A 12,628-nucleotide genomic window follows, 5' to 3' on the forward strand; every position below is an offset into this window, starting at 1 on the left:
CTGGGGGTGATTCCTCCAAAATTTCCTTTTGTCCTCCACACATTTCTATTGTAAAATGTAATTACAAAAATGTAATGCCTGCAGCACTTGATATTCCCAGGTGGTCTCCCATCCAAGTACTAACCAAGCCCAACATTGCTTAGCTTCTGAGATCAGACGAGATCAGGCTTATTCAAGGTGGTGTGGCCGCAGGCGATTGCATTTCTGCTTTCATGACTTTTATGTTTAGTGAGCTGGGGGTGATTCCTCCAAAATTTCCTTTTGTCCTCCACACATTTCAATTGTAAAATGTAATTACAAAAATGTAATGCCTGCAGCACTTGATATTCCCAGGTGGTCTCCCATCCAAGTACTAACCAAGCCCAACATTGCTTAGCTTCTGAGATCAGACGAGATCAGGCTTATTCAAGGTGGTGTGGCCGCAGGTGATTGCATTTCTGCTTTCATGACTTTTATGTTTAGTGAGCTGGGGGTGATTCCTCCAAAATTTCCTTTTGTCCTCCACACATTTCTATTGTAAAATGTAATGCCTGCAGCACTTGATATTCCCAGGTGGTCTCCCATCCAAGTACTAACCAAGCCCAACATTGCTTAGCTTCTGAGATCAGACGAGATCAGGCTTATTCAAGGTGGTGTGGCCGCAGGCGATTGCATTTCTGCTTTCATGACTTTTATGTTTAGTGAGCTGGGGGTGATTCCTCCAAAATTTCCTTTTGTCCTCCACACATTTCAATTGTAAAATGTAATTACAAAAATGTAATGCCTGCAGCACTTGATATTCCCAGGTGGTCTCCCATCCAAGTACTAACCAAGCCCAACATTGCTTAGCTTCTGAGATCAGACGAGATCAGGCTTATTCAAGGTGGTGTGGCCGCAGGCGATTGCATTTCTGCTTTCATGACTTTTATGTTTAGTGAGCTGGGGGTGATTCCTCCAAAATTTCCTTTTGTCCTCCACACATTTCAATTGTAAAATGTAATTACAAAAATGTAATGCCTGCAGCACTTGATATTCCCAGGTGGTCTCCCATCCAAGTACTAACCAAGCCCAACATTGCTTAGCTTCTGAGATCAGACGAGATCAGGCTTATTCAAGGTGGTGTGGCCGCAGGCGATTGCATTTCTGCTTTCATGACTTTTATGTTTAGTGAGCTGGGGGTGATTCCTCCAAAATTTCCTTTTGTCCTCCACACATTTCAATTGTAAAATGTAATGCCTGCAGCACTTGATATTCCCAGGTGGTCTCCCATCCAAGTACTAACCAAGCCCAACATTGCTTAGCTTCTGAGATCAGACGAGATCAGGCTTATTCAAGGTGGTGTGGCCGCAGGCGATTGCATTTCTGCTTTCATGACTTTTATGTTTAGTGAGCTGGGGGTGATTCCTCCAAAATTTCCTTTTGTCCTCCACACATTTCAATTGTAAAATGTAATGCCTGCAGCACTTGATATTCCCAGGTGGTCTCCCATCCAAGTACTAACCAAGCCCAACATTGCTTAGCTTCTGAGATCAGACGAGATCAGGCTTATTCAAGGTGGTGTGGCCGCAGGCGATTGCATTTCTGCTTTCATGACTTTTATGTTTAGTGAGCTGGGGGTGATTCCTCCAAAATTTCCTTTTGTCCTCCACACATTTCAATTGTAAAATGTAATTACAAAAATGTAATGCCTGCAGCACTTGATATTCCCAGGAGGTCTCCCATCCAAGTACTAACCAAGCCCAACATTGCTTAGCTTCTGAGATCAGACGAGATCAGGCTTATTCAAGGTGGTGTGGCCGCAGGCGATTGCATTTCTGCTTTCATGACTTTTATGTTTAGTGAGCTGGGGGTGATTCCTCCAAAATTTCCTTTTGTCCTCCACACATTTCAATTGTAAAATGTAATTACAAAAATGTAATGCCTGCAGCACTTGATATTCCCAGGTGGTCTCCCATCCAAGTACTAACCAAGCCCAACATTGCTTAGCTTCTGAGATCAGACGAGATCAGGCTTATTCAAGGTGGTGTGGCCGCAGGCGATTGCATTTCTGCTTTCATGACTTTTATGTTTAGTGAGCTGGGGGTGATTCCTCCAAAATTTCCTTTTGTCCTCCACACATTTCAATTGTAAAATGTAATTACAAAAATGTAATGCCTGCAGCACTTGATATTCCCAGGTGGTCTCCCATCCAAGTACTAACCAAGCCCAACATTGCTTAGCTTCTGAGATCAGACGAGATCAGGCTTATTCAAGGTGGTGTGGCCGCAGGCGATTGCATTTCTGCTTTCATGACTTTTATGTTTAGTGAGCTGGGGGTGATTCCTCCAAAATTTCCTTTTGTCCTCCACACATTTCAATTGTAAAATGTAATGCCTGCAGCACTTGATATTCCCAGGTGGTCTCCCATCCAAGTACTAACCAAGCCCAACATTGCTTAGCTTCTGAGATCAGACGAGATCAGGCTTATTCAAGGTGGTGTGGCCGCAGGCGATTGCATTTCTGCTTTCATGACTTTTATGTTTAGTGAGCTGGGGGTGATTCCTCCAAAATTTCCTTTTGTCCTCCACACATTTCAATTGTAAAATGTAATGCCTGCAGCACTTGATATTCCCAGGTGGTCTCCCATCCAAGTACTAACCAAGCCCAACATTGCTTAGCTTCTGAGATCAGACTTATTCAAGGTGGTGTGGCCGCAGGCGATTGCATTTCTGCTTTCATGACTTTTATGTTTAGTGAGCTGGGGGTGATTCCTCCAAAATTTCCTTTTGTCCTCCACACATTTCAATTGTAAAATGTAATGCCTGCAGCACTTGATATTCCCAGGTGGTCTCCCATCCAAGTACTAACCAAGCCCAGCATTGCTTAGCTTCTGAGATCAGACGAGATCAGGCTTATTCAAGGTGGTGTGGCCGCAGGCGATTGCATTTCTGCTTTCATGACTTTTATGTTTAGTGAGCTGGGGGTGATTCCTCCAAAATTTCCTTTTGTCCTCCACACATTTCAATTGTAAAATGTAATGCCTGCAGCATTTGATATTCCCAGGTGGTCTCCCATCCAAGTACTAACCAAGCCCAACATTGCTTAGCTTCTGAGATCAGACGAGATCAGGCTTATTCAAGGTGGTGTGGCCGCAGGCGATTGCATTTCTGCTTTCATGACTTTTATGTTTAGTGAGCTGGGGGTGATTCCTCCAAAATTTCCTTTTGTCCTCCACACATTTCAATTGTAAAATGTAATGCCTGCAGCACTTGATATTCCCAGGTGGTCTCCCATCCAAGTACTAACCAAGCCCAACATTGCTTAGCTTCTGAGATCAGACGAGATCAGGCTTATTCAAGGTGGTGTGGCCGCAGGCGATTGCATTTCTGCTTTCATGACTTTTATGTTTAGTGAGCTGGGGGTGATTCCTCCAAAATTTCCTTTTGTCCTCCACACATTTCAATTGTAAAATGTAATGCCTGCAGCACTTGATATTCCCAGGTGGTCTCCCATCCAAGTACTAACCAAGCCCAACATTGCTTAGCTTCTGAGATCAGACGAGATCAGGCTTATTCAAGGTGGTGTGGCCGCAGGCGATTGCATTTCTGCTTTCATGACTTTTATGTTTAGTGAGCTGGGGGTGATTCCTCCAAAATTTCCTTTTGTCCTCCACACATTTCAATTGTAAAATGTAATGCCTGCAGCACTTGATATTCCCAGGTGGTCTCCCATCCAAGTACTAACCAAGCCCAACATTGCTTAGCTTCTGAGATCAGACGAGATCAGGCTTATTCAAGGTGGTGTGGCCGCAGGCGATTGCATTTCTGCTTTCATGACTTTTATGTTTAGTGAGCTGGGGGTGATTCCTCCAAAATTTCCTTTTGTCCTCCACACATTTCAATTGTAAAATGTAATGCCTGCAGCATTTGATATTCCCAGGTGGTCTCCCATCCAAGTACTAACCAAGCCCAACATTGCTTAGCTTCTGAGATCAGACGAGATCAGGCTTATTCAAGGTGGTGTGGCCGCAGGCGATTGCATTTCTGCTTTCATGACTTTTATGTTTAGTGAGCTGGGGGTGATTCCTCCAAAATTTCCTTTTGTCCTCCACACATTTCAATTGTAAAATGTAATGCCTGCAGCACTTGATATTCCCAGGTGGTCTCCCATCCAAGTACTAACCAAGCCCAACATTGCTTAGCTTCTGAGATCAGACGAGATCAGGCTTATTCAAGGTGGTGTGGCCGCAGGCGATTGCATTTCTGCTTTCATGACTTTTATGTTTAGTGAGCTGGGGGTGATTCCTCCAAAATTTCCTTTTGTCCTCCACACATTTCAATTGTAAAATGTAATGCCTGCAGCATTTGATATTCCCAGGTGGTCTCCCATCCAAGTACTAACCAAGCCCAACATTGCTTAGCTTCTGAGATCAGACGAGATCAGGCTTATTCAAGGTGGTGTGGCCGCAGGCGATTGCATTTCTGCTTTCATGACTTTTATGTTTAGTGAGCTGGGGGTGATTCCTCCAAAATTTCCTTTTGTCCTCCACACATTTCAATTGTAAAATGTAATGCCTGCAGCACTTGATATTCCCAGGTGGTCTCCCATCCAAGTACTAACCAAGCCCAACATTGCTTAGCTTCTGAGATCAGACGAGATCAGGCTTATTCAAGGTGGTGTGGCCGCAGGCGATTGCATTTCTGCTTTCATGACTTTTATGTTTAGTGAGCTGGGGGTGATTCCTCCAAAATTTCCTTTTGTCCTCCACACATTTCAATTGTAAAATGTAATGCCTGCAGCACTTGATATTCCCAGGTGGTCTCCCATCCAAGTACTAACCAAGCCCAACATTGCTTAGCTTCTGAGATCAGACGAGATCAGGCTTATTCAAGGTGGTGTGGCCGCAGGCGATTGCATTTCTGCTTTCATGACTTTTATGTTTAGTGAGCTGGGGGTGATTCCTCCAAAATTTCCTTTTGTCCTCCACACATTTCAATTGTAAAATGTAATGCCTGCAGCACTTGATATTCCCAGGTGGTCTCCCATCCAAGTACTAACCAAGCCCAACATTGCTTAGCTTCTGAGATCAGACGAGATCAGGCTTATTCAAGGTGGTGTGGCCGCAGGCGATTGCATTTCTGCTTTCATGACTTTTATGTTTAGTGAGCTGGGGGTGATTCCTCCAAAATTTCCTTTTGTCCTCCACACATTTCAATTGTAAAATGTAATTACAAAAATGTAATGCCTGCAGCACTTGATATTCCCAGGTGGTCTCCCATCCAAGTACTAACCAAGCCCAACATTGCTTCGCTTCTGAGATCAGACGAGATCAGGCTTATTCAAGGTGGTGTGGCCGCAGGCGATTGCCTTTCTGCTTTCATGACTTTTATGTTTAGTGAGCTGGGGGTGATTCCTCCAAAATTTCCTTTTGTCCTCCACACATTTCAATTGTAAAATGTAATGCCTGCAGCACTTGATATTCCCAGGTGGTCTCCCATCCAAGTACTAACCAAGCCCAACATTGCTTAGCTTCTGAGATCAGACGAGATCAGGCTTATTCAAGGTGGTGTGGCCGCAGGCGATTGCATTTCTGCTTTCATGACTTTTATGTTTAGTGAGCTGGGGGTGATTCCTCCAAAATTTCCTTTTGTCCTCCACACATTTCAATTGTAAAATGTAATGCCTGCAGCACTTGATATTCCTAGGTGGTCTCCCATCCAAGTACTAACCAAGCCCAACATTGCTTAGCTTCTGAGATCAGACGAGATCAGGCTTATTCAAGGTGGTGTGGCCGCAGGCGATTGCATTTCTGCTTTCATGACTTTTATGTTTAGTGAGCTGGGGGTGATTCCTCCAAAATTTCCTTTTGTCCTCCACACATTTCAATTGTAAAATGTAATGCCTGCAGCACTTGATATTCCCAGGTGGTCTCCCATCCAAGTACTAACCAAGCCCAACATTGCTTAGCTTCTGAGATCAGACGAGATCAGGCTTATTCAAGGTGGTGTGGCCGCAGGCGATTGCATTTCTGCTTTCATGACTTTTATGTTTAGTGAGCTGGGGGTGATTCCTCCATAATTTCCTTTTGTCCTCCACACATTTCAATTGTAAAATGTAATTACAAAAATGTAATGCCTGCAGCACTTGATATTCCCAGGTGGTCTCCCATCCAAGTACTAACCAAGCCCAACATTGCTTAGCTTCTGAGATCAGACGAGATCAGGCTTATTCAAGGTGGTGTGGCCGCAGGCGATTGCATTTCTGCTTTCATGACTTTTATGTTTAGTGAGCTGGGGGTGATTCCTCCAAAATTTCCTTTTGTCCTCCACACATTTCAATTGTAAAATGTAATTACAAAAATGTAATGCCTGCAGCACTTGATATTCCCAGGTGGTCTCCCATCCAAGTACTAACCAAGCCCAACATTGCTTAGCTTCTGAGATCAGACGAGATCAGGCTTATTCAAGGTGGTGTGGCCGCAGGCGATTGCATTTCTGCTTTCATGACTTTTATGTTTAGTGAGCTGGGGGTGATTCCTCCAAAATTTCCTTTTGTCCTCCACACATTTCAATTGTAAAATGTAATGCCTGCAGCACTTGATATTCCCAGGTGGTCTCCCATCCAAGTACTAACCAATCCCAACATTGCTTAGCTTCTGAGATCAGACGAGATCAGGCTTATTCAAGGTGGTGTGGCCGCAGGCGATTGCATTTCTGCTTTCATGACTTTTATGTTTAGTGAGCTGGGGGTGATTCCTCCAAAATTTCCTTTTGTCCTCCACACATTTCAATTGTAAAATGTAATTACAAAAATGTAATGCCTGCAGCACTTGATATTCCCAGGTGGTCTCCCATCCAAGTACTAACCAAGCCCAACATTGCTTAGCTTCTGAGATCAGACGAGATCAGGCTTATTCAAGGTGGTGTGGCCGCAGGCGATTGCATTTCTGCTTTCATGACTTTTATGTTTAGTGAGCTGGGGGTGATTCCTCCAAAATTTCCTTTTGTCCTCCACACATTTCAATTGTAAAATGTAATTACAAAAATGTAATGCCTGCAGCACTTGATATTCCCACGTGGTCTCCCATCCAAGTACTAACCAAGCCCAACATTGCTTAGCTTCTGAGATCAGACGAGATCAGGCTTATTCAAGGTGGTGTGGCCACAGGCGATTGCATTTCTGCTTTCATGACTTTTATGTTTAGTGAGCTGGGGGTGATTCCTCCAAAATTTCCTTTTGTCCTCCACACATTTCAATTGTAAAATGTAATGCCTGCAGCACTTGATATTCCCAGGTGGTCTCCCATCCAAGTACTAACCAAGCCCAACATTGCTTAGCTTCTGAGATCAGACGAGATCAGGCTTATTCAAGGTGGTGTGGCCGCAGGCGATTGCTTTTCTGCTTTCATGACTTTTATGTTTAGTGAGCTGGGGGTGATTCCTCCAAAATTTCCTTTTGTCCTCCACACATTTCAATTGTAAAATGTAATGCCTGCAGCACTTGATATTCCCAGGTGGTCTCCCATCCAAGTACTAACCAAGCCCAACATTGCTTAGCTTCTGAGATCAGACTTATTCAAGGTGGTGTGGCCGCAGGCGAATGCATTTCTGCTTTCATGACTTTTATGTTTAGTGAGCTGGGGGTGATTCCTCCAAAATTTCCTTTTGTCCTCCACACATTTCAATTGTAAAATGTAATGCCTGCAGCACTTGATATTCCCAGGTGGTCTCCCATCCACGTACTAACCAAGCCCAACATTGCTTAGCTTCTGAGATCAGACGAGATCAGGCTTATTCAAGGTGGTGTGGCCGCAGGCGATTGCATTTCTGCTTTCATGACTTTTATGTTTAGTGAGCTGGGGGTGATTCCTCCAAAATTTCCTTTTGTCCTCCACACATTTCAATTGTAAAATGTAATTACAAAAATGTAATGCCTGCAGCACTTGATATTCCCAGGTGGTCTCCCATCCAAGTACTAACCAAGCCCAACATTGCTTAGCTTCTGAGATCAGACGAGATCAGGCTTATTCAAGGTGGTGTGGCCGCAGGCGATTGCATTTCTGCTTTCATGACTTTTATGTTTAGTGAGCTGGGGGTGATTCCTCCAAAATTTCCTTTTGTCCTCCACACATTTCAATTGTAAAATGTAATTACAAAAATGTAATGCCTGCAGCACTTGATATTCCCACGTGGTCTCCCATCCAAGTACTAACCAAGCCCAACATTGCTTAGCTTCTGAGATCAGACGAGATCAGGCGAGATCAGGCTTATTCAAGGTGGTGTGGCCGCAGGCGATTGCATTTCTGCTTTCATGACTTTTATGTTTAGTGAGCTGGGGGTGATTCCTCCAAAATTTCCTTTTGTCCTCCACACATTTCAATTGTAAAATGTAATTACAAAAATGTAATGCCTGCAGCACTTGATATTCCCAGGTGGTCTCCCATCCAAGTACTAACCAAGCCCAACATTGCTTAGCTTCTGAGATCAGACGAGATCAGGCTTATTCAAGGTGGTGTGGCCGCAGGCGATTGCATTTCTGCTTTCATGACTTTTATGTTTAGTGAGCTGGGGGTGATTCCTCCAAAATTTCCTTTTGTCCTCCACACATTTCAATTGTAAAATGTAATTACAAAAATGTAATGCCTGCAGCACTTGATATTCCCAGGTGGTCTCCCATCCAAGTACTAACCAAGCCCAACATTGCTTAGCTTCTGAGATCAGACGAGATCAGGCTTATTCAAGGTGGTGTGGCCGCAGGCGATTGCTTTCCTGCTTTCATGACTTTTATGTTTAGTGAGCTGGGGGTGATTCCTCCAAAATTTCCTTTTGTCCTCCACACATTTCAATTGTAAAATGTAATTACAAAAATGTAATGCCTGCAGCACTTGATATTCCCAGGTGGTCTCCCATCCAAGTACTAACCAAGCCCAACATTGCTTAGCTTCTGAGATCAGACGAGATCAGGCTTATTCAAGGTGGTGTGGCCGCAGGCGATTGCATTTCTGCTTTCATGACTTTTATGTTTAGTGAGCTGGGGGTGATTCCTCCAAAATTTCCTTTTGTCCTCCACACATTTCAATTGTAAAATGTAATGCCTGCAGCACTTGATATTCCCAGGTGGTCTCCCATCCAAGTACTAACCAAGCCCAACATTGCTTAGCTTCTGAGATCAGACGAGATCAGGCTTATTCAAGGTGGTGTGGCCGCAGGCGATTGCATTTCTGCTTTCATGACTTTTATGTTTAGTGAGCTGGGGGTGATTCCTCCAAAATTTCCTTTTGTCCTCCACACATTTCAATTGTAAAATGTAATGCCTGCAGCACTTGATATTCCCAGGTGGTCTCCCATCCAAGTACTAACCAAGCCCAACATTGCTTAGCTTCTGAGATCAGACGAGATCAGGCTTATTCAAGGTGGTGTGGCCGCAGGCGATTGCATTTCTGCTTTCATGACTTTTATGTTTAGTGAGCTGGGGGTGATTCCTCCAAAATTTCCTTTTGTCCACACATTTCAATTGTAAAATGTAATTACAAAAATGTAATGCCTGCAGCACTTGATATTCCCAGGTGGTCTCCCATCCAAGTACTAACCAAGCCCAACATTGCTTAGCTTCTGAGATCAGACGAGATCAGGCTTATTCAAGGTGGTGTGGCCGCAGGCGATTGCATTTCTGCTTTCATGACTTTTATGTTTAGTGAGCTGGGGGTGATTCCTCCAAAATTTCCTTTTGTCCTCCACACATTTCAATTGTAAAATGTAATGCCTGCAGCACTTGATATTCCCAGGTGGTCTCCCATCCAAGTACTAACCAAGCCCAACATTGCTTAGCTTCTGAGATCAGACGAGATCAGGCTTATTCAAGGTGGTGTGGCCGCAGGCGATTGCATTTCTGCTTTCATGACTTTTATGTTTAGTGAGCTGGGGGTGATTCCTCCAAAATTTCCTTTTGTCCTCCACACATTTCAATTGTAAAATGTAATGCCTGCAGCACTTGATATTCCCAGGTGGTCTCCCATCCAAGTACTAACCAAGCCCAACATTGCTTAGCTTCTGAGATCAGACGAGATCAGGCTTATTCAAGGTGGTGTGGCCGCAGGCGATTGCATTTCTGCTTTCATGACTTTTATGTTTAGTGAGCTGGGGGTGATTCCTCCAAAATTTCCTTTTGTCCTCCACACATTTCAATTGTAAAATGTAATTACAAAAATGTAATGCCTGCAGCACTTGATATTCCCAGGTGGTCTCCCATCCAAGTACTAACCAAGCCCAACATTGCTTAGCTTCTGAAATCAGACGAGATCAGGCTTATTCAAGGTGGTGTGGCCGCAGGTGATTGCATTCCTGCTTTCATGACTTTTATGTTTAGTGAGCTGGGGGTGATTCCTCCAAAATTTCCTTTTGTCCTCCACACATTTCAATTGTAAAATGTAATGCCTGCAGCACTTGATATTCCCAGGTGGTCTCCCATCCAAGTACTAACCAAGCCCAACATTGCTTAGTTTTTGAGATCAGACGAGATCAGGCTTATTCAAGGTGGTGTGGCCGCAGGCGATTGCATTTCTGCTTTCATGACTTTTATGTTTAGTGAGCTGGGGGTGATTCCTCCAAAATTTCCTTTTGTCCTCCACACATTTCAATTGTAAAATGTAATAACTGCAGCACTTGATATTCCCAGGTGGTCTCCCATCCACGTACTAACCAAGCCCAACATTGCTTATCTTCTGAGATCAGACGAAATCAAGCTTATTCAAGGTGGTGTGGCCGCAGGCGATTGCATTTCTGCTTTCATGACTTTTATGTTTAGTGAGCTGGGGGTGATTCCTCCAAAATTTCCTTTTGTCCTCCACACATTTCAATTGTAAAATGTAATTACAAAAATGTAATGCCTGCAGCACTTGATATTCCCAGGTGGTCTCCCATCCAAGTACTAACCAAGCACAACATTGCTTAGCTTCTGAGATCAGACGAGATCAGGCTTATTCAAGGTGGTGTGGCCGCAGGCGATTGCATTTCTGCTTTCATGACTTTTATGTTTAGTGAGCTGGGGGTGATTCCTCCAAAATTTCCTTTTGTCCTCCACACATTTCAATTGTAAAATGTAATTACAAAAATGTAATGCCTGCAGCACTTGATATTCCCAGGTGGTCTCCCATCCAAGTACTAACCAAGCCCAACATTGCTTAGCTTCTGAGATCAGACGAGATCAGGCTTATTCAAGGTGGTGTGGCCGCAGGCGATTGCATTTCTGCTTTCATGACTTTTATGTTTAGTGAGCTGGGGGTGATTCCTCCAAAATTTCCTTTTGTCCTCCACACATTTCAATTGTAAAATGTAATTACAAAAATGTAATGCCTGCAGCACTTGATATTCCCAGGTGGTCTCCCATCCAAGTACTAACCAAGCCCAACATTGCTTAGCTTCTGAGATCAGACGAGATCAGGCTTATTCAAGGTGGTGTGGCCGCAGGCGATTGCATTTCTGCTTTCATGACTTTTATGTTTAGTGAGCTGGGGGTGATTCCTCCAAAATTTCCTTTTGTCCTCCACACATTTCAATTGTAAAATGTAATGCCTGCAGCACTTGATATTCCCAGGTGGTCTCCCATCCAAGTACTAACCAAGCCCAACATTGCTTAGCTTCTGAGATCAGACGAGATCAGGCTTATTCAAGGTGGTGTGGCCGCAGGCGATTGCATTTCTGCTTTCATGACTTTTATGTTTAGTGAGCTGGGGGTGATTCCTCCAAAATTTCCTTTTGTCCTCCACACATTTCAATTGTAAAATGTAATTACAAAAATGTAATGCCTGCAGCACTTGATATTCCCAGGTGGTCTCCCATCCAAGTACTAACCAAGCCCAACATTGCTTAGCTTCTGAGATCAGACGAGATCAGGCTTATTCAAGGTGGTGTGGCCGCAGGCGATTGCTTTCCTGCTTTCATGACTTTTATGTTTAGTGAGCTGGGGGTGATTCCTCCAAAATTTCCTTTTGTCCTCCACACATTTCAATTGTAAAATGTAATTACAAAAATGTAATGCCTGCAGCACTTGATATTCCCAGGTGGTCTCCCATCCAAGTACTAACCAAGCCCAACATTGCTTAGCTTCTGAGATCAGACGAGATCAGGCTTATTCAAGGTGGTGTGGCCGCAGGCGATTGCATTTCTGCTTTCATGACTTTTATGTTTAGTGAGCTGGGGGTGATTCCTCCAAAATTTCCTTTTGTCCTCCACACATTTCAATTGTAAAATGTAATTACAAAAATGTAATGCCTGCAGCACTTGATATTCCCAGGTGGTCTCCCATCCAAGTACTAACCAAGCCCAACATTGCTTAGCTTCTGAGATCAGACGAGATCAGGCTTATTCAAGGTGGTGTGGCCGCAGGCGATTGCATTTCTGCTTTCATGACTTTTATGTTTAGTGAGCTGGGGGTGATTCCTCCAAAATTTCCTTTTGTCCTCCACACATTTCAATTGTAAAATGTAATGCCTGCAGCACTTGATATTCCCAGGTGGTTTCCCATCCAAGTACTAACCAAGCCCAACATTGCTTAGCTTCTGAGATCAGACGAGATCAGGCTTATTCAAGGTGGTGTGGCCGCAGGTGATTGCATTTCTGCTTTCATGACTTTTATGTTTAGTGAGCTGGGGGTGATTCCTCCAAAATTTCCT

At 43.8% G+C, this 12,628-nt stretch overlaps 52 non-coding genes and 4 pseudogenes across 52 annotated transcripts; all 56 read right to left on the reverse strand.

Moving 5' to 3' along the window:
- Positions 1-75: 75 nt before the first annotated feature.
- Positions 76-194, reverse strand: LOC131719295 (5S ribosomal RNA). Its single transcript, XR_009318192.1, has one exon. It is a non-coding gene; the product is annotated as a 5S ribosomal RNA (ribosomal RNA).
- Positions 195-308: 114 nt separating this feature from the next.
- Positions 309-427, reverse strand: LOC131710846 (5S ribosomal RNA). Its single transcript, XR_009312728.1, has one exon. It is a non-coding gene; the product is annotated as a 5S ribosomal RNA (ribosomal RNA).
- A 100-nt stretch (positions 428-527) lies between these two features.
- Positions 528-646, reverse strand: LOC131719296 (5S ribosomal RNA). The gene has a single exon (XR_009318193.1). It is a non-coding gene; the product is annotated as a 5S ribosomal RNA (ribosomal RNA).
- Positions 647-760: 114 nt separating this feature from the next.
- Positions 761-879, reverse strand: LOC131719297 (5S ribosomal RNA). The gene has a single exon (XR_009318194.1). It is a non-coding gene; the product is annotated as a 5S ribosomal RNA (ribosomal RNA).
- A 114-nt stretch (positions 880-993) lies between these two features.
- LOC131719298 (5S ribosomal RNA) lies at positions 994-1,112 on the reverse strand. Its single transcript, XR_009318195.1, has one exon. It is a non-coding gene; the product is annotated as a 5S ribosomal RNA (ribosomal RNA).
- A 100-nt stretch (positions 1,113-1,212) lies between these two features.
- On the reverse strand, positions 1,213-1,331 carry LOC131719299 (5S ribosomal RNA). Its single transcript, XR_009318196.1, has one exon. It is a non-coding gene; the product is annotated as a 5S ribosomal RNA (ribosomal RNA).
- A 100-nt stretch (positions 1,332-1,431) lies between these two features.
- Positions 1,432-1,550, reverse strand: LOC131719300 (5S ribosomal RNA). Its single transcript, XR_009318197.1, has one exon. It is a non-coding gene; the product is annotated as a 5S ribosomal RNA (ribosomal RNA).
- Positions 1,551-1,664: 114 nt separating this feature from the next.
- On the reverse strand, positions 1,665-1,783 carry LOC131718916 (5S ribosomal RNA). The gene has a single exon (XR_009317812.1). It is a non-coding gene; the product is annotated as a 5S ribosomal RNA (ribosomal RNA).
- A 114-nt stretch (positions 1,784-1,897) lies between these two features.
- LOC131719301 (5S ribosomal RNA) lies at positions 1,898-2,016 on the reverse strand. The gene has a single exon (XR_009318198.1). It is a non-coding gene; the product is annotated as a 5S ribosomal RNA (ribosomal RNA).
- Positions 2,017-2,130: 114 nt separating this feature from the next.
- Positions 2,131-2,249, reverse strand: LOC131719302 (5S ribosomal RNA). Its single transcript, XR_009318199.1, has one exon. It is a non-coding gene; the product is annotated as a 5S ribosomal RNA (ribosomal RNA).
- A 100-nt stretch (positions 2,250-2,349) lies between these two features.
- Positions 2,350-2,468, reverse strand: LOC131719303 (5S ribosomal RNA). The gene has a single exon (XR_009318200.1). It is a non-coding gene; the product is annotated as a 5S ribosomal RNA (ribosomal RNA).
- Positions 2,469-2,568: 100 nt separating this feature from the next.
- On the reverse strand, positions 2,569-2,677 carry LOC131715800 (5S ribosomal RNA; annotated as a pseudogene).
- A 100-nt stretch (positions 2,678-2,777) lies between these two features.
- On the reverse strand, positions 2,778-2,896 carry LOC131709790 (5S ribosomal RNA). Its single transcript, XR_009311653.1, has one exon. It is a non-coding gene; the product is annotated as a 5S ribosomal RNA (ribosomal RNA).
- A 100-nt stretch (positions 2,897-2,996) lies between these two features.
- On the reverse strand, positions 2,997-3,115 carry LOC131712373 (5S ribosomal RNA). Its single transcript, XR_009314266.1, has one exon. It is a non-coding gene; the product is annotated as a 5S ribosomal RNA (ribosomal RNA).
- Positions 3,116-3,215: 100 nt separating this feature from the next.
- Positions 3,216-3,334, reverse strand: LOC131719304 (5S ribosomal RNA). The gene has a single exon (XR_009318201.1). It is a non-coding gene; the product is annotated as a 5S ribosomal RNA (ribosomal RNA).
- A 100-nt stretch (positions 3,335-3,434) lies between these two features.
- Positions 3,435-3,553, reverse strand: LOC131719305 (5S ribosomal RNA). Its single transcript, XR_009318203.1, has one exon. It is a non-coding gene; the product is annotated as a 5S ribosomal RNA (ribosomal RNA).
- A 100-nt stretch (positions 3,554-3,653) lies between these two features.
- On the reverse strand, positions 3,654-3,772 carry LOC131719306 (5S ribosomal RNA). Its single transcript, XR_009318204.1, has one exon. It is a non-coding gene; the product is annotated as a 5S ribosomal RNA (ribosomal RNA).
- A 100-nt stretch (positions 3,773-3,872) lies between these two features.
- Positions 3,873-3,991, reverse strand: LOC131712374 (5S ribosomal RNA). Its single transcript, XR_009314267.1, has one exon. It is a non-coding gene; the product is annotated as a 5S ribosomal RNA (ribosomal RNA).
- Positions 3,992-4,091: 100 nt separating this feature from the next.
- On the reverse strand, positions 4,092-4,210 carry LOC131719307 (5S ribosomal RNA). The gene has a single exon (XR_009318205.1). It is a non-coding gene; the product is annotated as a 5S ribosomal RNA (ribosomal RNA).
- A 100-nt stretch (positions 4,211-4,310) lies between these two features.
- LOC131712375 (5S ribosomal RNA) lies at positions 4,311-4,429 on the reverse strand. Its single transcript, XR_009314268.1, has one exon. It is a non-coding gene; the product is annotated as a 5S ribosomal RNA (ribosomal RNA).
- Positions 4,430-4,529: 100 nt separating this feature from the next.
- On the reverse strand, positions 4,530-4,648 carry LOC131719308 (5S ribosomal RNA). The gene has a single exon (XR_009318206.1). It is a non-coding gene; the product is annotated as a 5S ribosomal RNA (ribosomal RNA).
- A 100-nt stretch (positions 4,649-4,748) lies between these two features.
- On the reverse strand, positions 4,749-4,867 carry LOC131719309 (5S ribosomal RNA). Its single transcript, XR_009318207.1, has one exon. It is a non-coding gene; the product is annotated as a 5S ribosomal RNA (ribosomal RNA).
- Positions 4,868-4,967: 100 nt separating this feature from the next.
- Positions 4,968-5,086, reverse strand: LOC131719310 (5S ribosomal RNA). Its single transcript, XR_009318208.1, has one exon. It is a non-coding gene; the product is annotated as a 5S ribosomal RNA (ribosomal RNA).
- A 114-nt stretch (positions 5,087-5,200) lies between these two features.
- On the reverse strand, positions 5,201-5,319 carry LOC131710448 (5S ribosomal RNA). The gene has a single exon (XR_009312320.1). It is a non-coding gene; the product is annotated as a 5S ribosomal RNA (ribosomal RNA).
- Positions 5,320-5,419: 100 nt separating this feature from the next.
- On the reverse strand, positions 5,420-5,538 carry LOC131719311 (5S ribosomal RNA). Its single transcript, XR_009318209.1, has one exon. It is a non-coding gene; the product is annotated as a 5S ribosomal RNA (ribosomal RNA).
- A 100-nt stretch (positions 5,539-5,638) lies between these two features.
- Positions 5,639-5,757, reverse strand: LOC131710630 (5S ribosomal RNA). The gene has a single exon (XR_009312512.1). It is a non-coding gene; the product is annotated as a 5S ribosomal RNA (ribosomal RNA).
- A 100-nt stretch (positions 5,758-5,857) lies between these two features.
- On the reverse strand, positions 5,858-5,976 carry LOC131719312 (5S ribosomal RNA). Its single transcript, XR_009318210.1, has one exon. It is a non-coding gene; the product is annotated as a 5S ribosomal RNA (ribosomal RNA).
- Positions 5,977-6,090: 114 nt separating this feature from the next.
- On the reverse strand, positions 6,091-6,209 carry LOC131719313 (5S ribosomal RNA). The gene has a single exon (XR_009318211.1). It is a non-coding gene; the product is annotated as a 5S ribosomal RNA (ribosomal RNA).
- A 114-nt stretch (positions 6,210-6,323) lies between these two features.
- LOC131719314 (5S ribosomal RNA) lies at positions 6,324-6,442 on the reverse strand. Its single transcript, XR_009318212.1, has one exon. It is a non-coding gene; the product is annotated as a 5S ribosomal RNA (ribosomal RNA).
- A 100-nt stretch (positions 6,443-6,542) lies between these two features.
- LOC131712822 (5S ribosomal RNA) lies at positions 6,543-6,661 on the reverse strand. Its single transcript, XR_009314712.1, has one exon. It is a non-coding gene; the product is annotated as a 5S ribosomal RNA (ribosomal RNA).
- Positions 6,662-6,775: 114 nt separating this feature from the next.
- LOC131719316 (5S ribosomal RNA) lies at positions 6,776-6,894 on the reverse strand. Its single transcript, XR_009318214.1, has one exon. It is a non-coding gene; the product is annotated as a 5S ribosomal RNA (ribosomal RNA).
- Positions 6,895-7,008: 114 nt separating this feature from the next.
- On the reverse strand, positions 7,009-7,127 carry LOC131710543 (5S ribosomal RNA). Its single transcript, XR_009312418.1, has one exon. It is a non-coding gene; the product is annotated as a 5S ribosomal RNA (ribosomal RNA).
- A 100-nt stretch (positions 7,128-7,227) lies between these two features.
- On the reverse strand, positions 7,228-7,346 carry LOC131719317 (5S ribosomal RNA). Its single transcript, XR_009318215.1, has one exon. It is a non-coding gene; the product is annotated as a 5S ribosomal RNA (ribosomal RNA).
- Positions 7,347-7,446: 100 nt separating this feature from the next.
- Positions 7,447-7,555, reverse strand: LOC131715802 (5S ribosomal RNA; annotated as a pseudogene).
- A 100-nt stretch (positions 7,556-7,655) lies between these two features.
- Positions 7,656-7,774, reverse strand: LOC131711651 (5S ribosomal RNA). The gene has a single exon (XR_009313537.1). It is a non-coding gene; the product is annotated as a 5S ribosomal RNA (ribosomal RNA).
- Positions 7,775-7,888: 114 nt separating this feature from the next.
- LOC131719318 (5S ribosomal RNA) lies at positions 7,889-8,007 on the reverse strand. Its single transcript, XR_009318216.1, has one exon. It is a non-coding gene; the product is annotated as a 5S ribosomal RNA (ribosomal RNA).
- Positions 8,008-8,121: 114 nt separating this feature from the next.
- Positions 8,122-8,250, reverse strand: LOC131713531 (5S ribosomal RNA; annotated as a pseudogene).
- Positions 8,251-8,364: 114 nt separating this feature from the next.
- LOC131719319 (5S ribosomal RNA) lies at positions 8,365-8,483 on the reverse strand. The gene has a single exon (XR_009318217.1). It is a non-coding gene; the product is annotated as a 5S ribosomal RNA (ribosomal RNA).
- A 114-nt stretch (positions 8,484-8,597) lies between these two features.
- LOC131719320 (5S ribosomal RNA) lies at positions 8,598-8,716 on the reverse strand. The gene has a single exon (XR_009318218.1). It is a non-coding gene; the product is annotated as a 5S ribosomal RNA (ribosomal RNA).
- A 114-nt stretch (positions 8,717-8,830) lies between these two features.
- Positions 8,831-8,949, reverse strand: LOC131719321 (5S ribosomal RNA). Its single transcript, XR_009318219.1, has one exon. It is a non-coding gene; the product is annotated as a 5S ribosomal RNA (ribosomal RNA).
- A 100-nt stretch (positions 8,950-9,049) lies between these two features.
- LOC131719322 (5S ribosomal RNA) lies at positions 9,050-9,168 on the reverse strand. Its single transcript, XR_009318220.1, has one exon. It is a non-coding gene; the product is annotated as a 5S ribosomal RNA (ribosomal RNA).
- Positions 9,169-9,268: 100 nt separating this feature from the next.
- On the reverse strand, positions 9,269-9,387 carry LOC131719323 (5S ribosomal RNA). The gene has a single exon (XR_009318221.1). It is a non-coding gene; the product is annotated as a 5S ribosomal RNA (ribosomal RNA).
- Positions 9,388-9,498: 111 nt separating this feature from the next.
- Positions 9,499-9,617, reverse strand: LOC131719324 (5S ribosomal RNA). Its single transcript, XR_009318222.1, has one exon. It is a non-coding gene; the product is annotated as a 5S ribosomal RNA (ribosomal RNA).
- A 100-nt stretch (positions 9,618-9,717) lies between these two features.
- LOC131719325 (5S ribosomal RNA) lies at positions 9,718-9,836 on the reverse strand. The gene has a single exon (XR_009318223.1). It is a non-coding gene; the product is annotated as a 5S ribosomal RNA (ribosomal RNA).
- A 100-nt stretch (positions 9,837-9,936) lies between these two features.
- Positions 9,937-10,055, reverse strand: LOC131719327 (5S ribosomal RNA). The gene has a single exon (XR_009318225.1). It is a non-coding gene; the product is annotated as a 5S ribosomal RNA (ribosomal RNA).
- A 114-nt stretch (positions 10,056-10,169) lies between these two features.
- LOC131712915 (5S ribosomal RNA) lies at positions 10,170-10,288 on the reverse strand. The gene has a single exon (XR_009314802.1). It is a non-coding gene; the product is annotated as a 5S ribosomal RNA (ribosomal RNA).
- A 100-nt stretch (positions 10,289-10,388) lies between these two features.
- On the reverse strand, positions 10,389-10,507 carry LOC131711735 (5S ribosomal RNA). Its single transcript, XR_009313623.1, has one exon. It is a non-coding gene; the product is annotated as a 5S ribosomal RNA (ribosomal RNA).
- Positions 10,508-10,607: 100 nt separating this feature from the next.
- On the reverse strand, positions 10,608-10,726 carry LOC131714282 (5S ribosomal RNA; annotated as a pseudogene).
- Positions 10,727-10,840: 114 nt separating this feature from the next.
- LOC131712642 (5S ribosomal RNA) lies at positions 10,841-10,959 on the reverse strand. Its single transcript, XR_009314533.1, has one exon. It is a non-coding gene; the product is annotated as a 5S ribosomal RNA (ribosomal RNA).
- A 114-nt stretch (positions 10,960-11,073) lies between these two features.
- Positions 11,074-11,192, reverse strand: LOC131719328 (5S ribosomal RNA). The gene has a single exon (XR_009318226.1). It is a non-coding gene; the product is annotated as a 5S ribosomal RNA (ribosomal RNA).
- A 114-nt stretch (positions 11,193-11,306) lies between these two features.
- On the reverse strand, positions 11,307-11,425 carry LOC131719329 (5S ribosomal RNA). The gene has a single exon (XR_009318227.1). It is a non-coding gene; the product is annotated as a 5S ribosomal RNA (ribosomal RNA).
- A 100-nt stretch (positions 11,426-11,525) lies between these two features.
- LOC131719330 (5S ribosomal RNA) lies at positions 11,526-11,644 on the reverse strand. Its single transcript, XR_009318228.1, has one exon. It is a non-coding gene; the product is annotated as a 5S ribosomal RNA (ribosomal RNA).
- Positions 11,645-11,758: 114 nt separating this feature from the next.
- On the reverse strand, positions 11,759-11,877 carry LOC131719331 (5S ribosomal RNA). Its single transcript, XR_009318229.1, has one exon. It is a non-coding gene; the product is annotated as a 5S ribosomal RNA (ribosomal RNA).
- A 114-nt stretch (positions 11,878-11,991) lies between these two features.
- On the reverse strand, positions 11,992-12,110 carry LOC131719333 (5S ribosomal RNA). The gene has a single exon (XR_009318231.1). It is a non-coding gene; the product is annotated as a 5S ribosomal RNA (ribosomal RNA).
- Positions 12,111-12,224: 114 nt separating this feature from the next.
- On the reverse strand, positions 12,225-12,343 carry LOC131719334 (5S ribosomal RNA). Its single transcript, XR_009318232.1, has one exon. It is a non-coding gene; the product is annotated as a 5S ribosomal RNA (ribosomal RNA).
- Positions 12,344-12,443: 100 nt separating this feature from the next.
- On the reverse strand, positions 12,444-12,562 carry LOC131712213 (5S ribosomal RNA). The gene has a single exon (XR_009314106.1). It is a non-coding gene; the product is annotated as a 5S ribosomal RNA (ribosomal RNA).
- Between the last annotated feature and the right edge of the window lie 66 nt (positions 12,563-12,628).

This window comes from Acipenser ruthenus, chromosome 44 (genome assembly GCF_902713425.1).
Source record: "Acipenser ruthenus chromosome 44, fAciRut3.2 maternal haplotype, whole genome shotgun sequence".
Lineage (NCBI taxonomy): Eukaryota > Metazoa > Chordata > Actinopteri > Acipenseriformes > Acipenseridae > Acipenser > Acipenser ruthenus.